The sequence below is a fragment of the Rhincodon typus genome, chromosome 12, assembly GCF_021869965.1.
Source record: "Rhincodon typus isolate 14 chromosome 12, sRhiTyp1.1, whole genome shotgun sequence".
Classification (NCBI taxonomy): domain Eukaryota; kingdom Metazoa; phylum Chordata; class Chondrichthyes; order Orectolobiformes; family Rhincodontidae; genus Rhincodon; species Rhincodon typus.
In genome coordinates, this window is record NC_063343.1 from 23804873 (window position 1) to 23827814 (window position 22942).

General features: G+C 38.5%; 1 protein-coding gene across 1 annotated transcript in view; it reads right to left on the reverse strand.

Annotated features, from left to right (window-relative positions):
• LOC109928508 (actin binding LIM protein family, member 3) overlaps positions 1–22942 on the reverse strand; it is a gene marked incomplete at its 5' end in the record, with an annotated part of 177408 nt that overhangs the window by 42764 nt on the left and 111702 nt on the right. The gene's annotated exons all lie outside the window — the stretch shown is intronic.

Sequence of the window (22942 nt, forward strand, 5' to 3'; positions counted from 1 at the left end):
CTCCAGCTCCACACTGTGTTATCTCTGACTCCAGCATCTGCAGTTCTGACTATTCTCACTATTGGTGAGGCCACTTTTAGAATACTGTGTACAATTCTGATTGTCCTGCTATAGGAAGGATGTTGTTCAACTGGAAAGGGCGCAGGAAAGATTATAAGGATCTTGCTGGGATTAAGGGTTTCAGTTATAGGGAGAGGCTAGATAGGCTGGGGCTGTTTTCCCTGGAGTGTCAGAGGCTGACGGGTGGCCTTATAGAGGTTTATAAAATCATGAGGGGCATAGTTAAGGTGAATAGCCAAGGTCTTTTCCCCAGGCTAAAGGATCCAAAACTAGACGGCATTGGTTTAAGGTTAGAGGGGATAGATTAAAAGGGACCTGAGGGGCAACTTGTTCACACAGAGGGTGGTGAGTATTTGAAACAAGCTGCCAGAGGAACTGGTAGAAACGGTTACAATTACAACATTTAAAAGACATTTGGACAGGTACATGAATAGAAAAGGTTTAGACGGATATGGGCCAAATGCAGGCAAATGGGACTAGTTTAGTTTGGGGCACCTGGTCAGCATGGTCGAATTGGACCAGAAGATCTGTTTCTGTGCTGTATGATTCTATGACTCTAAGTGGGAATAGTATGAAATATAGTGTTAAATTTTGGATGTTGTTTTCCACTGTCTTTTTAAAACTTGGCTCTCTTGACTCAGGTATCATTGGCAAGGCCTGCACTGTTGCCCATTCCTACATGTGCATGACAAAGTGATGGTGTGCCACCTTCTTGAAATACTTTAGTTCATACGGTGTTAAGTACACCCACAGTGTTATGAAAGAAGACATTCCATCATTTTAACCAGGAACATTAATATAGTTTCAATCCAAGGAGTTGTTTGGAACAAAACTCATAGGTGGTGATATTCCTATATGTGCGCCTGTTTCTCTTTGAGTTGTTAAGTCAGGGTTTGGAAGATACAATCAAAAGTGTCTTGGTGAGTTGCTACATTGCATCTTGTAGACTGTGTACACTGCTGTTACTGTGTGCAGGCCACAGACATTTACCAAGCAGGTTTTTTTTGTCCTGGATATTGCTGAGATTTTTGAATGTAGTTACAGCTACATTCATCTAATCACTTGGAGAATATTCCATTCCAGTCGTGACTAATGCTTTATTTACGGCAGTCAGGTTTTCAAGAATCAGAAGGTGAGTTTCCCGTTGCGGAAATCCCAGCTCACAACCTGTTCTTGTAGCCACAGTATTTATATTGCCGGTCAGCTAGTTTCCTTGACAGTGGTCAAACCTAAAATTGGTGGTATAGTGGGCAGTGAAGAAGGCTATCCAAGTGTACAATGAGATATTGTTCAGATGGGCCAATGGGTTGAGGAGTGACAGATGAGTTTAATTCAGATAAGTGCGAGGTGTTGCATTTTGGTAGGACAAACCAGGGCAGGTTTACGCAGTTAATGGTAGGGCCCTGGAGAGTGTTGTGGAACAGAGAGGCTGTACAAGTTGCTTTAATCAAGCCAAGTATAGATTAGACTGGAAAGAAAATGGGAACAATTTGAAAAATGCTAAATCTTGAAAAGTATCACAGCTCTGTGAAATTATTACAGTTACACTCACAAGGTTGTTCAGGGCGAACATGATTTCATAATATATTCATAATCAGACAAAAAGTTTCATCAATGCACTTTTTAACGTCTATTCATAAAATATTTATTTCTATAATAAAATAGAAGTCAACACAATCAACTCCACCTGAATTATACTCGTTCAGCACAGTTAACACATTTGAACTAATTCTCCTTTGTATATTGTACATGTGAAGCTACATTTCAACAATTTGCTTTTTGATATCTTTTTACTAGAAATAGGATACTTTGTGCAGCATTATTTGAATAAAACTAGTTGTCCCATTGGACCATTGGATTAAGATTGTGCTGTTTGTAGGAACCTATGGCCGTCAGTTTAGTGTATCACACTACTCTTTGGAAAGCCCCAGTAACGCCCTGTACTTCTGTAGCGAAATGGTTTTTGCTGTCCCTTTATTTGGAGGATTATGATGGGTGAATTTTAATTAGCCTAATCAACTCAGGACATCAAGGTAATCAGGTTGGTATATCACACTCCCCTTTGGTAAAGGCAGGAACCATTTCAACATTTGAAAAGTATTTAGATGAACATTTGAAATGCCACAGCATACCAGGCTACAGGCTAAGTGCTGGAAAGTGGGACTGTGATAGATAGGTGCTTGATGACCAGTGCAGACACGATAGGTTAAATTTCTTGAAGGCGTTATTCCAAGCCTCTCAACTGTGAGCCACGCACTAGACATATATCATGGGAACAATTATAAGTGGCTCCACTAGAAATCCAGTAGACTTACTTAACAGCAACAATTTAGAACAAACATTGGGCACAATAAATCAGCTTGTGTTTCAGTTGAAAGTAAACATTGATTATATATTCTGCATCTGCCTGATAGCAATTGTCAACAGAATTATGAACAAGACCTGTGGAATAACATTGAAATGTTAAACACAGAGGACTGGGTTTTTGCCATGATGGAGAAGCTCTCTGTCACATTGAAACTGACGAACAAGCTCAGATTTCACAAGTTCCAGCCTTGAACATGGCATTTCCCATTTTTGTGGGATGGGAATGGGCTGGGTTGAGATTGTTGGAGGTCAGCTCCCTTTTGGTGATGGTCAGTGTTGCTCTTGATTAGGTCAGTTTCTCTTTAGGGGAGAAAAGTGCCATTTGTGATAGTTATTAGCTAGCATAAATGCATGTAAAACATGCATAAACTCATCACTACCAGATTCATTCAAATTATCAACAGAGTTATCAAAATCAACTGTCAAAACTGTCAGCAGCATTTGTCAAAGGGAGCTATCAAGAGAACCTGCCCAAACATCAAAAAGGTCTGTCAATAGCACCCGTAAAAGGAAGAGAGCAAGCTGTCAAGGCATTTAAAAGTTCTACACCTGAAATGTTTGAAAAATAATGGTTGGAGTGCAAAAAATATGATGGCTTGCTTTTTCACTCTGTCTGATGACATCCATTAATAGATTAGTGCTGAATGACTAATATCACAATCATCTGTTATCACAGTAGTGATAATTGACAACTCCGAGTGGTAACAGATTGTTTAATGTGGGGCTATGCATTCCAATGCTTGTGGTTAAAAGGAACAGTGCACTTGAATGGAATATTTTTATCAAGTTTTATTTAGTTGAAGGAATATAACTGTAATCATTTTTAACACTTTTTTATAGACACTCAGATCTTTATTCAAAGGACTTTATCTCATCTTTGCACGGGTGCTGAGGTCTATCTATGATGGATACTCAGTGAGTTGGCATGGTCGGTATAAACACAAAGGTGAGTGGATCAAGGTCATGGTTTGGCATGTTGCCATACAGCCAATAAGGACCATGTAGAGTGGGTATAGCAGCATACTTTGGCCTGGAGGATGAGGCATCAGAGAAGGTGAACTGGGGTAAAACTTAGCTTTGGGGAATGTGCGGCTGTAGGGGCTATTTGGGGGAGATAACTTGGCATGAGGTGCATGAAGACTAAGGGGGTGGTTGAGGGGCATACCTTGGCATGGAGGATATGAGGTGCAATTGGTGGGTTAGGAAGCATGAGGTAATATTGGTTGGCAAGAATAGGACATGGTGTTTGTTTAGGCACAGTGAATTCTTCATTCGTAAAGTTGGTAATGGTTGTGGCGTTGTGCCCAGCCTGCCTCCATGCCTGATAGCTCCTCAGTGCTTCTACGTAACTTGCCCGGACTTATAATCCTATTGCCTGTCCACCCCCACGGAATCAAAAATCTGATCTTCATGTCACTATTCTTAATGGTCAGGTTGGTGAAGCAAGGACTACACCATCTCTTTGGACCTGACCAGGGGTGGAAAATCACAATTTGATCCTCATGCTGATCAGCATATTGTATTAGTCAAATGGGCTAAGGGTTTTCAAAATGATCAGTGAATGTATTCACTAAGCAAGCTAAGCTGCTTTCTTTGTCCTGTTAGTAATGGGTATAAGAATTCCATAACGTCAGACATATTTCCCAGCGGTTTGGAGGTTTGCAGTAAGATGAACAATCAAAGCATAAAATGAGAGTGACAATAATGGAAAAGAAATAGAATTGGAATTACACAGTCCAAACAAACAAGTTTGATGCAGAATTTGATACAGTTCCTATTTGGGGAGATTGTTGGTTTTTCCCTGCAATGATATAGTGTGTTTTAATGCAGGGCTGTACAACTTATGCACATCTGTGCAACATAAGCAAACGTCTTCCTGTGCAAATACAGATAAACAGTAGAAAGGAAAAGAAATCTCTGCCCATTGTCTGAGGAAGCATCTATATAAGAATGGAATAGCTGTGGTTACGTGACCTCCTCCTCATTTCATAGGACCCTTCAACATTGTAAGTACAATTCCCATGTACATTCTTGCTGCAGTACCCATCAATATTAAAAACAGATGCTTTTTTTTATTGTATTGCTGACAGACAAGAGCAAAATATTAAAACCATTAATAAACAAAAAGGTAGTCCCTGTCAACGCGACGTTCTCCCACAAATCATCTATAATTGCTCTACTTGACTCCAGTAAAAAGACAAGTATTGGAGGAACTCATTGCATTGGTTACATCCTTATCTATTTCTAGATATCCTTCCAAATGACCTGGATATGTATAGCCTTGGCCTTTATTATTTAGGAGATTTGAAGCTAAATTTTCAATTCCCCGAATAATAAGTTTTGGCTCTACATTAAAATTTAGTTCCACATATACTTCTTCCATTCATCTATCAACCAAATTTAAAAACAGGAGGTTTCCTTATTTTTTTCTAATTTATATTAACCTTTACTTTAGTGACACCCCTGCAGAATTTAATCCCTTGCTACCACATTGATTCCAGTCATATTAGGTAATTATATTTTTGAACAGTGTAAATGCAATATTGTTACTTTGCAAAATTCATCAGTAAAAATATATAGTACTCCCTTACCTTGTCATTAAACGTAATTAATTTTTTTAGGATCTCTAATACTAGTGCACTAGTATTCAAACAAACAAGTACCATATTAAAATCCCACATTTGAATTGTTAATCCATCCTGCCCTCAAATACAAGGGATTAAAGTAGTGATGATGTTAAAACCTGAAGAACTAACCATAATGAGCTTTGTTGGCAAACATCTTTTAAGACAATTATCAAGTGGTACTTAGTAACAGTACCTGTGGGGCAAGAAATGATCCATACCATCTTGGTTGAGTGAAAGGAGACAGCTATAGAATCCTCACAGCAATACAATAAAAAACAAAGGCATTCAGTGCTTTTTTTAAAACTGTAACTAGCGTAATTAGATGGTTTACAAGTAAACATTAAGATGCTCCAGTAAACCCAATATAAAAACATATTGTTACTCAGAAAAAATAAGAGAGAGATAAAATGAATATGTAAGAGACAGGGTTTTCCTGCAGCATTGACATGCAGACAACAGCCAAGATTGCACATTGAAAAGAATGACTTATTAGAGACAGTCAACATGGCTTTGTGTGGGGAATATCTGGTCTCTCAAATTTAATTGAGGATTTTGAGGAAACGATGGCGATTGATGAGAATAGGGCAGTGGATGTTGTCTACATGGACTTTACTAAAGCATTTGACAAGCACCCTCATGGTAGGTTGGACAAGAATAATAAGTCACACAGGATCCACAGTGAGTTGAAAAGTTGGATACAAAAATTGGCTTGATCATAGGAGACAGAGGGTAGTTGTGGAGGTGTGTTTTTCTGACTAGAGGTCTGTGACCAGTTCCACAGGATCAGTGGCGTTGGACCTCTGTTGTATATAATTTATACAAATGGTTTGGATGAAAATATAGGTGGTCTGATTAATATGTTTGCAGATGATTCAAAAATTGGTTGTGTTGTGGATAGTGAGGAAAGTTGTCAAAGGATGTCACAGGACATAAATCAGTTGGAAAGCTAGGTGGAAAAATAGCAGATGGAGTTTAAACTGCACAAATGTGAGATGATGCATTTTGGGAGGTCAAATGCAAGAGGGAAATAAACAGCTAATGGCAGGACACTTAGGATCATTGATATACAGAGGCATATAGGAATGCAAGTCCATTGCTCCCTGAAAGTGCAACGCAAGAGGATGAGGTGGTAAAGAAGGCATATGGCATGCTTGCCTTCTTTGGTTGTGGCACTGAGTATAAAAGTTGGCAAGTCATGTTGCAGCTGTATAAAACTTTAGTTAGGCCACATTTGGAGTGCTGTGTGCAGTTCTGGTTGCAACATTATAATATGGAGGGTTTGGAGAAGGTGCAAAAGAGGTTTACAGGATGTTGCCTAGATTGGAGAGTATAAGCTATAGGGGGAGCTTTGACAAACTTGGATTGTTTTTGCTACAGTGTCAGAGGCTGAGCGGTGACCTGATAGGAGTATACAAAATTATGAGAGGCATGGACAGGTTGGATAGTCAGAGTCTTTTTCATAGGGTAGAAATGTCAAAAACTAAGGGGTATAGGTTTAAAGTCAAAGGGAGAAATGTGAGGCAAGATTTTTGCACAGAGAGTGGTAGGTGCCTGGAATGTGCTACTGGGGTGTGGGATGGTAGAAGCAGAAACAACAGCAACACTTAAAGAGACATTTAGACAGACACATGAGCAGCAGGGAACAGAGGGAAATGGACCATTTGTAGGCAGGTCGGATTAGTTTAGAATGACATCATGGTTGGCACAGAACACAGGCCCAAAGGTTCAGTTCCTGTCCAGTACAGTTATACGTTCTATGTATTTTCTATGTGATTCTCCATTTTGCAGTTAAAGTAAAGCATCAAGCATGATCTCCCCTAATGCTTGAGGTGATCGCGTTATCTCACATGATCATGTGCTTTTCAGCTCATTATCGATGCAAGTGAGATGTTGCACAAGTTTGTCAGTGAATCAAGTGCTGTGTGAACTTTTAAGTGCTAATCGGGTGTGAGCTTCTGTGCTTGAAGGTTCTGGCACCATATTTAAAGTCCAGTTGGACACCAGTTTTCCTCCTTTCAAGCCAGGAACTTCACCTCTGCATGTGGTGGCCATCCCTAGAACGCCAGAGATGCCTCCCAAGAAGTCCAAGTTTGTGCTCAGCCTCACTGATGCTGTTGGACAGGGTCATGAACAGAAGAGACATCCGATTCCTGGATGATGCACCAGGAGGCCATCTCACCAGACCCACCCAGGCTGGGCTGTGATTGCACAGCAGGTCGGTGCCAGGGAGTCATTGAAAAAAATCAACGATTTCTTGCGCTCTGCAAGTGTAAATAGCACCATCTTCTCTCTGCTAGATTACACTCACAGAAGCCTCTCTGATCTAACTCTGTCACTGCATAGGCACCTCTATGTAGTCAAAGGGAGATGGAAAGAAAAGTATTCTGAGGGTATAACAATGTTCAATAATTGTACAGAATGAGCACATCTTTTAAAATATCTTCAAAGCACTTTGTTAATGTCTGTCATAGTGCTATTGCCCCAATAGGGTCGCAGAGGGATCTCTGACATGAAACATGTAGAATATCTTCAACCAATGTGTTGTCTTTCAGCTGCTACACAGTGGTTCATTTCTCATAATTAGAAAGTGGGTGACTGGAGATCACCTCATTTACCAGAGATTGGGCATTGTGATTGCTATGTAGATACAACAGACTGGTGATGGCTGAAAATCTGAAAGCCTCTGTACCTGATTTTTTGTGTCACATCTAGTCGTGGCCCAAAGAATCATGCACTCCATTTGATTCTGCATGGTTCCTTTCACCAACTCACAGGAGCTTGGACGCCTGTACTCCTACAGGATTACCTTCAATATCCTGGCATTTGTAAGGTGGTCCAGACATGTGTCCATGTGGCCTTAGAATGTAGCAATTACCTAGAGGGCCCTACCATTATCTCCACTATCCTCCTCCACCTCCTTAAAACTACCACAGCAGCCCAGTCCTAGCTTTCACCTTCTGTGTGAGGATATGGCAGGTGCAGTAGAGTCAGAGTTATAAAGTCATACAGCACAGAAGCCCTTCAGTCCATTAAGTGTCTGCTGACCTATCTGTACTAATTCCACTTATAAGCACTTGGAACATTCATGGCTATGGCCTAAAGCTCAAATGTTATGCCATTTCAACTGCTCATCCACATACTTTTTAAAGGTTGGAAGGTTCTACTACCCTCCCAGGCAGTGCTTGCCAGATTCCTTCCACTCTCAGGTAAAATAGTTTTCCTCAAACTCCATCTAAACTAGTCTTTTTGAAGAAGTGATAAAGAACACTGATGAAGACAGACTGGTGGACATTGTCTATATAGACTTCAGTAAGGAATTCGACAAAGTTCCACATGATAAACTGGTTAGCAAAGTTAGGTCACAGAGAATCCAGCGAGTGCTAGCCATTTGGATATAAAAATGGCTTTAAGATGGGAGACAGAGGGTGGTGTGGAGGTTTGCTTTTTGGACTGGAGGCCTGTGGCCAGCGGTGTGCCACAAGGATCAGTGCTGGGTCCGCTGCTTTTCATCATTTATATAAATGATTTAGATGCGAATATAGGAGGTATGGTTAGTAAGTTTGCAGATGGCACCAAAATTGGTGGTGTAGTGAACAGTGAAGGACGTTAACTCAGAGTACAATGGGATCTTGAACAGATGGGCCAATGGCTGAGGAGTGGCAGATGGAATTTAATTTAGACAAATGTGAGCTGTTGCATTTTGGTAAGGCAAACCAGGGCAGGACTTATACACTTAATGGTAAGGTCCTGGGAGTGTTGCCGAACAAGGAGACCTTGGGGTGGAAGTTCATAGTTCCTTGAAGATGGAGTCACAGGTAAACAGGGTACTGAAGAAGGGGTTTGGTATGCTTGTCTTTATTGGTCAATGAATTGAGTATAGGTGTTGTTGCAGCTGTAAAGGACATTGGTAAGGCCAATTGATCTCCAAGAACCACAATCTCTTCCTTTTTGCTAGATATGACTCTAAGCAACAGACAATTTCTTCCCTAATTCCCACTGACTTCAGGTTTACTCGTGCTGCTTGAGGTAACACTCAGTCAAATGCTGCTTTGATGTCAAGGGCAGTCATCGTCTCTTCACCTCTTAATTTCAGCTCTTTTGTCCATGTTTGGACCAAGGTTGTAATGAGATCATAAGCTATTTGGGCCAGATGGAACCCAAACTGAGCATCAGTGAAGAGGTAGGTTATTGTTGAACAAATGTCACTTGTTAGTGCTGTCAATGACGCCTTCCATCTCTTTGTTTTTGTTTTGGTCAGAGGTGGGATTATTTGCTGATAATTGTACAATCTTCACCACCATTCACAATGTCTGAGAAACAGAAGCAGTCCATATTCATATGCAGCAACTCCTGGATAATATCCAGGCTTTGGCAGAGAAGTGGAAAGTAACATTCGTGCCACACAGGAGCCAACAATCACCATCTCCAACAAGAGTGAATCAAACCATTCTCTCCTTGACATGCAACACCATGACCATCACTGAATTCTCCACAATCAATACCCTGAGATTTATGACTGAATAGAGACTGAACTGGTCCACCCATATAAATACTTTGGGTATAAGAACAGATGGTAGACTAGGAATTCTGTGGATGCACTGCATAATACGCCAATGCTCCAAAGACAGTACCTTCCTGTGACCTCTAACACCTTCAAAGACAAGTGCACCAGAATAATGGGAACATCACAACCTGCAGGTTTCCCTCTAACCACTCACTCTCTTGACTTTGAAGTATATTGTCATTCTGTCAGCGTCACGGGTCAAAATCCTGGAACTCACAGCACTGTGTGTAAACGTGCACCAACACTTCAAGAAGGCAATGCATCATTACCTTCTCAAGAGAAATTAGAGATGGTAATATTCACCTCCCTTACCAACAATGACCACATCCCTTAAATTAATTTAAAAAATGGAAGGGCATTCATGAAGATCATAATTATTACAGTATGTGGAGAATATTGAGTGGGAAAATATATATATAAGATATACAGCTCTGGTTTCAGAATGTCCATTGTTTTATTGTTATCCTCTCACATTTAAGTCATTTTGCTATTATTAAAATATTTAGAGCCGAGTGGGGTCTCCCAGTGACAATCATGGACCTATACAGTCTAGAAACAGCATAAACAACTACTATAAGCTTATTGTGGGAGGTGATGGTGTACTGGCAATGTCACTCGAATAGGAATTTTGGCTCCCAGCCCAAAGTTCTGGGGGACATGGGTTCAAATTCCACTGTGATAGATAGTGAAAATTGAATTCAATAACTACCTGAAATGAAAATGGTCCAATGATGACCATGTAAGCATTGTTGATTGTCATAAATAACCATCTTGTTCACTTCTGCCCTTTAGAGAAAGAAATCTACTGTCCTTACCTTGTCTGGCCTATATATAACTCTACAGTGATAGCAATGTACTTTACTCCTAAGTGACATCTGAATTGGACCTAGCAAACCACTTGGTGCAAGGGTCAATTGGGGCTGGATAAAAAAAATGGCCTTGCCAATGATTATACATCTAATGAACGAATATTTTTAAAAACCATTTTACGCAACTATTTTTGGAAATGTAACAAATGTTTGATCATTATTCTTTCTGTAATTTATGGTCAACTATTCATTAATGCAACACATCAGGCCAAGCAGCATCATAGGAGCAGGAAGTCTGCTTGGCCTGCTGTGTTCATCCAGCTCTGCACCTTGTTGTCTCGGATTCTCCAGCATCTGCAGTTCCTACTATATCTATTCATTGATGCATATTGAATTTACAGCTAATGTCCATTTATTTATTTGTCATGCAAACATAGCAAGCTATTATCCTGTTATTTTTGCTTGCTAATATAACTTTACAAGTGATACATGCCTCAACTGTTGTTTGACAGAAAATAATTCCCCCACTATTTTGCAGTTTGACAATAACAACTCTTCAGACATGCTTTTATAATGGATTCTGCCATAATATTAACCCAATTGTTATATGTATTTGAGGATGCAAGTATTATTTCCCAATTAATTAATCTTAGGCACACTACAAAAAGTTACAAAGGGTAACTAATAGAAAAATCTCATTTCAAATATACTGTCCAGAGGCAACAAGTTCCTGCTACAATTGTTATAGTTGTGCTATCCCAACTGTTAACCTGACATCACCTTCATAACCATGGTTGAATTCTTGTTAAAATTGTGATTCAGAAAACTGAATGGATATGGAAGCACTTTTTTTTTAAAGACACATTGCATTTCAGACACTGAACAAATAGGTATAACTTTAAAACAGAGATTATTACTTACAGCACAATGATGAACCAAAGCGTGGTTAGCAGGCAGGAAGATAGCCAAGCATCAGCAGAGTGAGGAGAACAAGTTAAAGAATAAATAAGAAGAAAATACATTGAACAGAAAGGATCCCTTTCATTGTCAGGGTAGACAAGATATAATATTTTACAAACTAATTTTTATTTTTTCATCATGTCTTATGGATAAGCTACAGAAGTTTTATTTTTGCTATATACCAGCTGCAGAAAAGCATAAAACAATGGTTTTCCTGGCACTGTGTATACCTTTTGAAATGAGGTTGCGGTAGCAAAATAATAACGTAAAATTTATTGGATATTTTATCTAGGAGGAATTTTTGTTTTAAACTATACATTTCTGATGTGCACTTAAGCAATGGATTAAATCACAAAAACAGAAATTGCTTGAGATGCTCGGCAAGTTTGGCAGCATCTAATGAGAAGAAAGAAGAGTTAATGTTTTGAAACCAGTGACCCTTCTTCGGAACTGATGAAGTTTTGATGAAGAGTCATAGGACTCAAAACATTAATCCTGCTTTCTTCGCATGGATGCTGCCAGACCTGCTGAGTTCCTCCAGCAATTTCTGCTTTTGTTTCAGATCTCCAGCATCTGCAATTCTTTGTTTTATTCAATCACAAGTTGTCTCTTGCCATTCTTCAAAATGAGATTAGACAAAAAGGCAAAAGCAAAATGCAGTGAATGCTGTAACTCTGATGAAAGGTATCTGGGATGAAACATTAACCCTGTTTCTTTTTCCATGAATGCTACCTGGCCTGAAGAGCATTCCAGCATTTTCTGTTTTTTATTGGACAAAGAAAGGATTTGTATTAAAATAGTCTATTACTGAAACTCAAATCTGTATTGATTTGAAACAATACAGGATGTATTATTTTGTATCAACTGTTTTGAGTAGATATCCATCTATAAGATGATAGGGAAAACATTGTCTTGATTGCATAACATGTAGTTGTCTTGAAAGATTACAGGTAGATTTAAATGGTCATTCACTGGATCAATTTTTGTTTAGGGAAATTTGAGGGGAAAAAAAACTTTAAGATCGTGCCTAGAGAAAACATAAAGAGAACAAGGATTCACATATTGCTAGACAGTTCAAACACATTTTAAGGAAGACAGGCAAAGCCTACAACTTGTTTTGTTACCTGCATATCAAAAGATCACACCTAATGATCAGTCTCAAGGATTATTCACAATTTTATTTGAAATTTACTGCATTTCTACAAGGGTTAAAGCAAATTAAATGTAACATATTGACTCACTGTAATAATGTGTGATATACAAATTAGATGTTTACTTTTTCTGAATAGTACTTTAAAAGTCAAGGGAAAGGAGTACCGACTTGTTAAATAATTTAATTTAAAATTTTGAATTGTACAACCAAGCTCACAGCATCAATTCCAATTTGTATGCCATTATTTTAAATTTGAATTTACCTCATGAGCTTTGATTTAACTGGGCTTCACAGCACTAAGCAAAGGCAAGTTCTACTCCCACATTTATTAAAAATGTAAACATTTCAAGGTTTAAGTATAAGAGTCAAGCAGATAGTACCATGTCGCTTATAGATAGGGGGCTTCCTGTAGATATTAGTGATTTCTCCACTTGCTAAAGGAAAGAGAAGAAAGCAAGGATAGGTGTTATTAATAAATATAAGTTGCAAATGTATTAAATTGAAATAGTGCATCATGCTGAAACAGTGCATTATTCTGAAACTGCGTTGACCAAGAAAGGCATGCTTGAGTTAATTATAGGATCTTAACAGTGTACAAGCAGTCTATAAAAATATTAAATCTTGGTCTAGTGACATAATTGTTTAAATTGCAGCTTCAGGCTCCCTAAGTTAAAATTGTTCATGAACCTGATACCCATATCAATTTAGTTGACTATTTACCCCCGTTCAAACTATGTCAACAGTCAAATTTGAACATTATTACCAATGTTAGCTGATTCATAATACTAGCAATGTTCAATTTCTAAGATGTTTTTCATTGCATTTTGAACATAATATTTGTATACATGTAGTGCACACTTGGAATATGCAATGAAGGCGGCCTTAAAACAATTCAAGCAAATTCAATGAATGCAGCAGCATGACATTGTGATAATTGGAGATTAGTATTACATTGTAGTCATGATACATGTCTGCTTGTCCTATTGGATAATAAGTAACATTCACTGAAAAGAAAACTATCAGAAAGCCAACAAACAAATAAATGAAGGGAAGTATTAGCACTTCCATAACATTGACAAAATGTTGGATGATTTTTTGATATGAAAACTGTTCCACTAATGATTCAGCACACATAAATGTAAAGTGGCTTACAAATCTGATTATTAACTCACTTGACACTATTCTATTGCAGAGGCATGCACGATCAGTTGTGTATCAGATATATAGATGTAAAGTTAGGAAGATAGCAATGTCATGTGAATGGAGGCACTTTCAAAGCTACTGAAAAAGGATAAGTGTGTAAGTTTGGGAGTAGGGTGTCAGGTAGATGAGGGGTTAGCATGCTAGAGGGTAGGTTGCCAGCTAGATTAAGGGCTCATGTAGCTGTAGGATATGATGGGTAATGGATAGGGTTTCAGGTGGACGAGGTGAGTAGGGTGCTAGATTGGTGAGGGGCTCAGATTGCGGGGAGATAGGAAGCCAGGAGGGTAAGGAGTTAATTAGGATGTCAGGTAAGTGGATAAATGCTTAGAGTAGATCAAAGGATTGGTTTGGGTGGGTTAATTGGTTTGGTAGGGACAAATTGATTTGTTTGATGGGAATGTCAACTCCTGTGTTGTCGAGGGCCAGCGGCGGTTAATCAGTGGGAGGGATCGTTTCTCAGGAGTTAGACCAGTTTTTAATTCCACTCATTTATCCTGAGTAAATATTAAGCATAAATCAGTGGGAACCTTATTAAAATTTCTGACGAACTCAGAGTAAAGGCCTTTCTTTGGGGTGGTTACAGATGCTAGGAAATTGCCCCATGGAAATTTAAATTTCTTGGCCAATTTCTGTGGAGTCAGCTGTGTCAGGATTTCCACATGGCTCTTATGTGCAACACCAATCTATCATGCTGCAATGTGGATCAATTACTCCATTGGAATTTCTGGGCCATTATTGTGCCTGAATGTAAAGTTTTTTTCTTCTTTCACTTGATCAAGCATATTCCCTAACTGTAGGGATGTATGTTTTATGCTTAATGCTATTTTCCTCAGGTAGATGTGCATAAATGGCAATGCAATATGCTTAGTAAATTTCATTACATTTTGCTGCCAGGTGCCTATTCTCTGTCTTCCTCCATGCACAGCTTTGGCTACTGTTGATAAACCATATTCATATTCTGCCCTGGCACCATGTTAAAGTGCAAGTGAAATGTACGATCATGTTGCCCACTGAAATATTTTATCATAATGTATATGATGAAGGGAAATTCAAAACATGTGAGATGTCCAATATCTGTTGAGACACTATAAAGGGTAGTCAGGACATTCATGGAGACAAACTCTTACTCTTTATGTTTTTTTTTAAGAGACAGCCTCATCTTGAATCTCAAGCATTTTCAATTCATCAATTACATGAAAAAAGGTGCATTAGTTCTCTCCAAATCATATCATGGTTCTCAAAAGGTTAAGTAATTGATGACCAATGGAACCTTTTGCAAAACTCAAGTTCTTTGCAGAAAAATATGCATATAAAACACTTCTTTGTTAATTAAGAGCTCATTTCAAAAGATGAAAACAATTAGCAGTGGAATATGCCGTTCAAATATCTTACATAATGTATTTTTTAACATGAATTTCATTCAGTTTGGTTAAAGAATGCAATTTACAATTATGACTTTCACTTCTTCTCACTTACTGTCTACTTACTAGCCAATGTTTAATACATTAAAAAAATAATTACACCCCAATATCAAAGAGTTTAAGATGCTTTGTCATTGTGCCTGAATAAATGGCATGTGCCACTGCTCTGCCTGTGATTATGTTTTGCTGTGCTGTGAAATTTTACATTTGAACGTATTAGTTTAATGTAATCTAGAAATGTCACTTATTTTCATTGTAGCATTCAAGCCATGCCAGTGAGTGCATAAGCTCCTACCTGGTATATGGAAATGTGTAGGTGTCTGAGCAGGGCTTGGCTTGATGTCTAGCTGGGTGTAATAAGGTGAACTCCGGCCACTTTCAATGCCTCCAAAGAAGTGCAAATAAAGCAGCAAAAAAAAACAAATAAATCAAAGGCGAAGGCTTTGAAGCAAATAAGAATACGTAATCTGTTCAGAGTACCATGTCCTTCCAGCAAGGAACTTGCACCGTCCAGGAAGTCACACCTGTTGCTTTTGAGAGTTCAGCCAGTTCTGGTTACACTGTCACGGTTGTTACATTTCCACAAGAGGGATGACAATCACCATTGTAATTCAGAATCAACATTTTCTTTTATATGTGAACAATAATTTGTTTTCAAAATGTCAGGAAAGCGATCACAAAGGATTTCAAAACTTGTTCGATAATACTAGAAGCTCTTAGACCCATTCCTACTTCCCACTTCACTACACTCACTGCCTCACTCCCACCAAGTCCTATACCATTCACGTTTCTTCGTCAAAAATGCCATTTAGTGACTTCCTTGCCAGAACACATGGTAAGTGAAACTCCTGGCCAGATTGTTTGCACCTTACTAGGTGAAGCATTAAAGCTGAAATTGAGGATTCTCACTTGTACGTATTCTTGTTCCCATAAGGTGACTTTGGAAAGAAAGAATGCTTTTTCCAATCGCCTTTTACACCTTGTCACATCAAATTCAATTTTCTGTCAAGAAACTACAATGATCTAATCCTCATTGCAACAGTTGACACTGTATTTGTGACAGTTGACCTCAAGCATCCCTAGACACTAAAAAACAGCTTTTCTTTGAGTCAAGAAATCTAGCATTTTCACATAAATAAAGAAATAAAGCAACTGTAACTCCAAAGATAATAATTAATGCCAAAAGCAATGTAAATAATTTTCACCTAGGTTAAAGAATTAAGAAATATACTTCATATTTAGCAAAATTATACTTGGAGTGGCAAACTTTCAAATTAATGATTCAATGCTTTCTCAAAGCTTTGTTTCCTTTCAAAATAAATTTCAGTGTTTAATAATTCAACAATATTTCACCTTTCCAAATTTCATGTCATGTAATTTAGTTTCTTAAAAAAAACTACCCAATTTTGCAGCAACTATTGAAAGATAAAATTTATTTAAATATCTAAACTCTTCAAAGAATGCTTATTTATAAAATATTTTTGCAGGCACTATAAATTTCATGCAAAAGAGTTCCTCCAGTCATCCTGTTTAGTAATTATAGAGTAGAATGGGACACATTAAATAGAATATGTAGAGTTTCTGATTTCCAGTGTGTTGTGTGATGGCATTGCAATACAATATTGGAGTTTGACGATCACAGAAATGAAAAGTGATGGCTTCCAACTGGATGAATCAGGAAAGTGAAGCCAAAAAGAGTATGACCAAAAGAACGCAGACCCTTTATATAAAGCGGTCTTTGGTTGATTCCTTTCTTTCCTCCTGAAATTTTCTGTACCCTGTCGTAAAGTTTGTGCGTGGAATGAACTTCCTGTGGAAGTGGTGGAGACATGTATAGTTAAAACATTTAAAAAAACACTTAGGTAATTCATGAATAGGAAAGGTTTGGAGGGATATGGGTCAGGAGCAGGAAGGTGGGACTAGTTAGTTTGGGATTATATTCGGCATGGACTTATTGGACTGAAAGGACTGTTTCCATGCTGTATGACTATCAGTCAAATGGGTGTTTCAAGGAAAAGAATGAAAATGAATTTGCAACCATATTGAATGTATTGATTGTTGTAAAGTTGGTTAGAGTATTTGATGTTTGTAAAATGATAGGATGGAAGAGTGCATGGTCCCTTTAAATGATGATGTGTTTTTTTTTGGCTTGGAGATATAAAAAAAGGTCTGCAGGCAGAGGCAGATGCACAGAGAATTCTTGAAAGTGAAACATTGTATTTAAAGGCTACACAGTTAGCAGGCAAAGCAGCATTTTTACCAAGACAACAGGTTTTTGAATTTAGCCAATTAATTTAAACCAGGCCTTAGGTGCCAAAACCCAATTAAATTTAAATCTGACAGTTTGACAACCAAGGACTAATCCAATTATAAGAAATTAATAGGTTGTCAAGGGTATAAAAGAAGAGGGCATTTGAAAATTGGTGTGAAGTCAACTGTCATTTGCCAAGAGAACAGCCCTCAGCTAACAAAGAATCAATCACTGGCTCTCACGGAATTCTCTAAGCTCTCAGAAAATCATCATCTAAACTAAAGGTACAGCGGCACTCTTAGCTAATATTCCTGACAAAAGAATTTGACAGAGAAAGGCGTTCCTCACTGAGGATCAGCAGAGAGGTGCAGAGCATTCTGGAAGACTTATCCTGGCTGTAATTTTGAGAGACTAAGTTTTAATGTATTGTTCTTATTACTTTGGTTTATATAAGTGGGACTTATACTTATTGGAACAGCATACCATTATAATTTTGTTTATTCGGGAATAGTTAGGGAGGAATTGTTTGGTTTGTTAGTTGTTCTATTAATTTGGTTACTGTTAGAGTTAGATAAATAAATTGCTACTTGTTGATTATAAAGTGAGTAAAAAGATTTTATTCTGTTTAACCACTCCTTTATAACATTTTAGGAGCTGAGAGGCAGGTTATACCGCTTTTCACATTTCCTTTAACAGATTATGAGGTGAGGCGAGCTTTCTGGGTGTTTTGGTTTTAGTTATCAGAGGGGTGTCAACCTCACCTTCTTAACCTGATCAATATACTGATAGGAGATAAGTGTGATTTTATTTGACATGTTATAGAAAGGATTAATGGGTCATAGTTTAGGCAATGACCTTCAGAAACAAGCAGCTGGATTATGTCCCAAAGACTGATACCCAAAGACTGGCATAAAAGTCAGGGAGAGCCTGGCTCCACTTGGCCTGCTCTAATTCTCCAGGCATTAGCCCTTTAATTATTATTCAGGAAGACCCCTGGAGGACCAATGCGGCACAGTGTAATATCTCTACCTCTGGGCCAGGAGAACCAGGTTCAAGTCCCACCTGCTCCAGATGTGGAATAATATTTCCAAATAGGTTGATCAGAAAATACCTAGGACTCTTGGCCTTCTCTATAGAGCTGCAGTCCAATTAGTGGTCAGCAGCATTGTCACACCATGATCAGTGGCACCAGAGAAAAAAGAACCTCAGATAGCATCAGACAAAGTAAACGCAGCTCTTGGTGATGCCACCAGCACGGACAAGTAAGGTTGGGGGATGTTGGATGGACAGGGTGACACAGAGACTCAAAATTGTGGTTTGGTGGAAGTTCTTGGATGAGTTCAGAAAGGATGTTTTCCCCTTTTCACTGACCAGCAACCCATGGGGTTAAAACTCCCTATAAAACTGGAGCAGCAGTGGATGAGACATTGAATTGTGCATTAGTTGTTCACTGAGAGGCCTCAATTGGACCACTGGCAAGTGGGTAACCTGACATCTCCCCTGCTGCCTGTAACTTGGTGGTGGGATAGGGATGGTAGTAATAACATAAAATCCAACACACGATGTCTTCAACAGTTTGATGCGAGTCAGATAAAGTAACTTGCCTCTGTAGGGAGGGTTAATAAATACTGAAGTGCAGTTGAGGCAAGATATGAAGAAAAATTTTTAAGAATTCCATTACTTACCTGGCATATACATTCAGAACAAAGGTAAGAACTTGAACATAGTAAAATACCATTCAAAAATACAGGGGAATAAGAGACTTTAAAAAGTTACATTCTTTTCTTTAAACATATAGGAGAACACAGAGGTGTGAAGATAAAAATAAATTAAATGTGCACCCTCTTCATTCATACCCCTACCAGTAGGCTCAATGAATGCAAGTGAATATGTGAAACTAAATCGATGACTAATCTTATAAGTCACATTGGCACTGCATGAACATGTATGACCAAGTATTATTTTCATTGAAATCAGCAGTAGGTACTTGAGTAAACAGCTCTGTAAAGGACTTCAATGTTTCGGTATAAACATGGTCAAAAGTGTATGCCAGTGAGAACCAAAATTTAATTTGTTAAAAACAGGTTGTCAATTTTGTAGGTTAAGTAAAAGATAAAAAGCAATGACAAAACTCTTGTTACTGTAATGATAAGTTCCAATGTTACCAGTTCAGAACCTGAGAGACTGAAGTGCAGTTGTATGAAAGAAATGATACTCCTTGTAAATTTTCCACGTGAGAAATGACACATAGCCTGAAAAGAAGATAAATGCTCACATGCTGGAAAATGCAAGATGTAAGAAAAAGAAGTTAAGTTGTGTCGATAAGTACCTTAACAATAAGTTCCTTTAGTATTTCCATGGATTACAATATAAATATGTTGGATAAACCAAGGTCAATGCAAATGCTAAAGTATTTGCACATCACCCTGGATTGCTATAAATTATTGATTAAATATGGATTCAGGAAGGACAATGAAGTATAAACAATTTCTGCAGGATTCCAGTTTTATATTGCTTTTTGTTCTCACAATCACAAAGCAAAAAATGCAGCACTCAATTCTAACATCCAATATGCTGAAAATTGCTGTTGTTCAAGTTATGGCAACCCTTGAAGGGTACTATCGTGTTTTTTTTCAGTTTATGATTGGCTATGTCAAAAATAGCTGTGGGTAGCCATTTATGAATATGATGAGTATCAGAAGGTAAACTATGCATAACTGTTCACCACCTATTTAACCACTTGAGATTAAATTCTGCATTCATACAAATCACCCTACAGTGATCAAACTGAAGTTCAAATTATCTCGATATCTAAACTGCTGTGAAAAGCTGCTTTTCACTGATTACTAAGTCATGGCATGTTTTTACTTGAAATCTTAAGTTGTTTTCATTCTGAAATGAGGTAGAAAATGTAAGGAAAACCATATTTAAGCATATATACTTTTAAAAAAATCAAACTATTTGGGCACGTTATGACATTTATGAGTAGTTCAGATTATTCAAATAAAATCTTGACATCTAAACGCACAAATCACTAAAAGCAGTAGAGGTTAATAAGGCCATCAAACACAATAAATTAGGCCTGAGCCACAATTCTAGAAGATCAGAATAAAAATGAGAGACGCTGTGCTAAATGTCCGTTAGACCATATTCTGAGTTTTGCATATGGTTCTGATCAAAAGACAGGCAGGAAGAAGATTTAAAAAAAGGTTCACAAATATGATGCAAAAACTAAGAGGACTAATGTTGTTTTCCGAGCAAAATACAGATTTCTAACATAATTTAATAAATGTTTCCATTTGTCAGAGTCCAAAACTACATGTAATAAACATAAGATTGTCATTAGTTTAGCTCACCAACATCTTCTCAAGAGCAACTAGGGAGGGGCAATAAATGCTGGCCAGCCAGTGATGCTCACATTCGAGTGAATTAAAAAAAAGTAAATCCAGTAGCGAATCCAAGTGAAAACTCTTCTCGCGAAGAATGGTAAGAATGTGAAACACGCCACTAGAAGGAGTAGTTGACACAAACAGCATTAATCCAGTTCAGAGAAGCTAGATAAGCATGAGGGAAAAGGTAATAGCAGAAATCTGATAAGCGTTATATGAAAATGGATATAGGAAAACAGATATTACGCATCAATACTGGTATGGATTAGTTAGGCTGCCTACACTTGATGCAACATCTACTTGCAGGCGTATTAATTTACAGAGATATAACTTTTAATCTCATTTATGAAATAGATTGTGATACAAGGGAGACAATGCCTTTCTTAGCACATGAAGATGATTAAAAACACAGTTTGTGAATATTCTGCATCCAGTGAAATATCTGCTTTGTGTTAAATCATTGTATTTCTTTGTTCTCCAACTATGTCTGGTATTCTGGATGAATGTTGTGATGAAGTAGGAAAATTTTATCTCTACCATGTGCTTAACTAAAGCTGTTTTTAAATTGGAGCTCATTGATGTTGGCTTCAAGGACACACAAACAGACTGGGCCTGGCGTTTCTCATTACTAAATCTGGCTGCCTTATGTCGGCGGTGGAATTATAGACAAACTTTTCAAGAGTTGCTGACCCATATTCAGATTTAAAAATATAGAGGCTGGGACACAGCCTCCCATGAATCTGACTTTAGTAAACTCCAATAGAAATGTGGGTTAAAGCTTTATATTGATTACATTTTATAAAAGAGCCCTGGTCACACTTAGAAGAAAAATGATATATTAAATAACATAGAATCATTCTTCAGTTTGCCATTCTCTTTTTTTCCAGGAATCAATGTTAGAATCTGGTGTTTCGTGCATAATTCTGCCACCTTTGTTTGATGATATTCCTTCCTAGTTCCATGAAGACCAATTACCATTCCCCAATCACTCTCCTGAAAAGCTTCAGGGGATAGTTCAATGGAAAATTTGAAATGGCAGTTGCTAGGTTTTTCTCAGGTAGCTAGAGGTAGGAAACCAAGATGTCTAGATGGAATTGAGGTACAGATCAATTGAATAGACTTGAACAGCTGAATGACATCTTTCCTAATTCCTAATCAATTTAGGTGAATATTAAAATTTGAAAATGAGCATCATAAAGATTCCTTAGATGAGAGTCATTATAACGTCATCAAATTTCAGATTCAGCTTGAGGTTGGGTCTGAAACTAGTATCTTAAACTCAAATAAACGCAATTACACATCATGGTGACCTCAGCCTAAATGGAAATTGAACCTGCGGTGTTGACATCGCTCTGTATTGCAAACCAGCCGTTCAGCCAACTAGATAACTGAGGAGGGACTGATGAGAGATAGTAGGAACTGCAGATGCTGGAGAATCTGAGATAACAAGGTGTAGAGCTGGATGAACACAACAGCCAAGCAGCATCATAGGAGCAGGAAGGCTGACGTTTCGGGCCTAGACCCTTCATCAGAAATGGGGGAGGGGAAGGGGGTTCTGAAATAAATAGGGAGAGCGGGGGTGGCAGATAGAAGATGGATAGAGGAGAAGACAGGTCAAAGAGGCGGGGATGGAGCCAGTAAAGGTGAGTGGAGGTGGGGAGGTAGGGAGGAGATAGGTCAGTCCAGGGAGGACGGACAGGTCAAGGGGGCAGGATGAGGTTAGTAGGTAGGAAATGGGGGTGCGGCTTGAAATGGGAGGGGATACGTAGGAGGAAGAACAGGTTAGGGAGGCGGGGACGAGCTGGGCTGGTTTTGGGATGCGGTAGTGGGAGGGGAGATTTTGAAGCTTGTGAAATCCACATTGATACCATTGGGCTGCAGGGTTCCCAAGCGGAATATGAGTTGCTGTTCCTGCAACCTTCGGGTGGCATCGTTGTGGCACTGCAGGAGGCCCAGGACGGACATGTCGTCTGAGGAATGGGAGGGGCAGTTGAAATGGTTCGCGACTGGGAGGTGCAGTTGTTTATTGCGAACCGAGCGTAGGTGTTCTGCAAAGCGGTCCCCAAGCCTTCGCTTGGTTTCCCCGATGTAGAGGAGGCCACAACGGGTACAGCGGATTCTGCAAAGCGGTCCCCAAG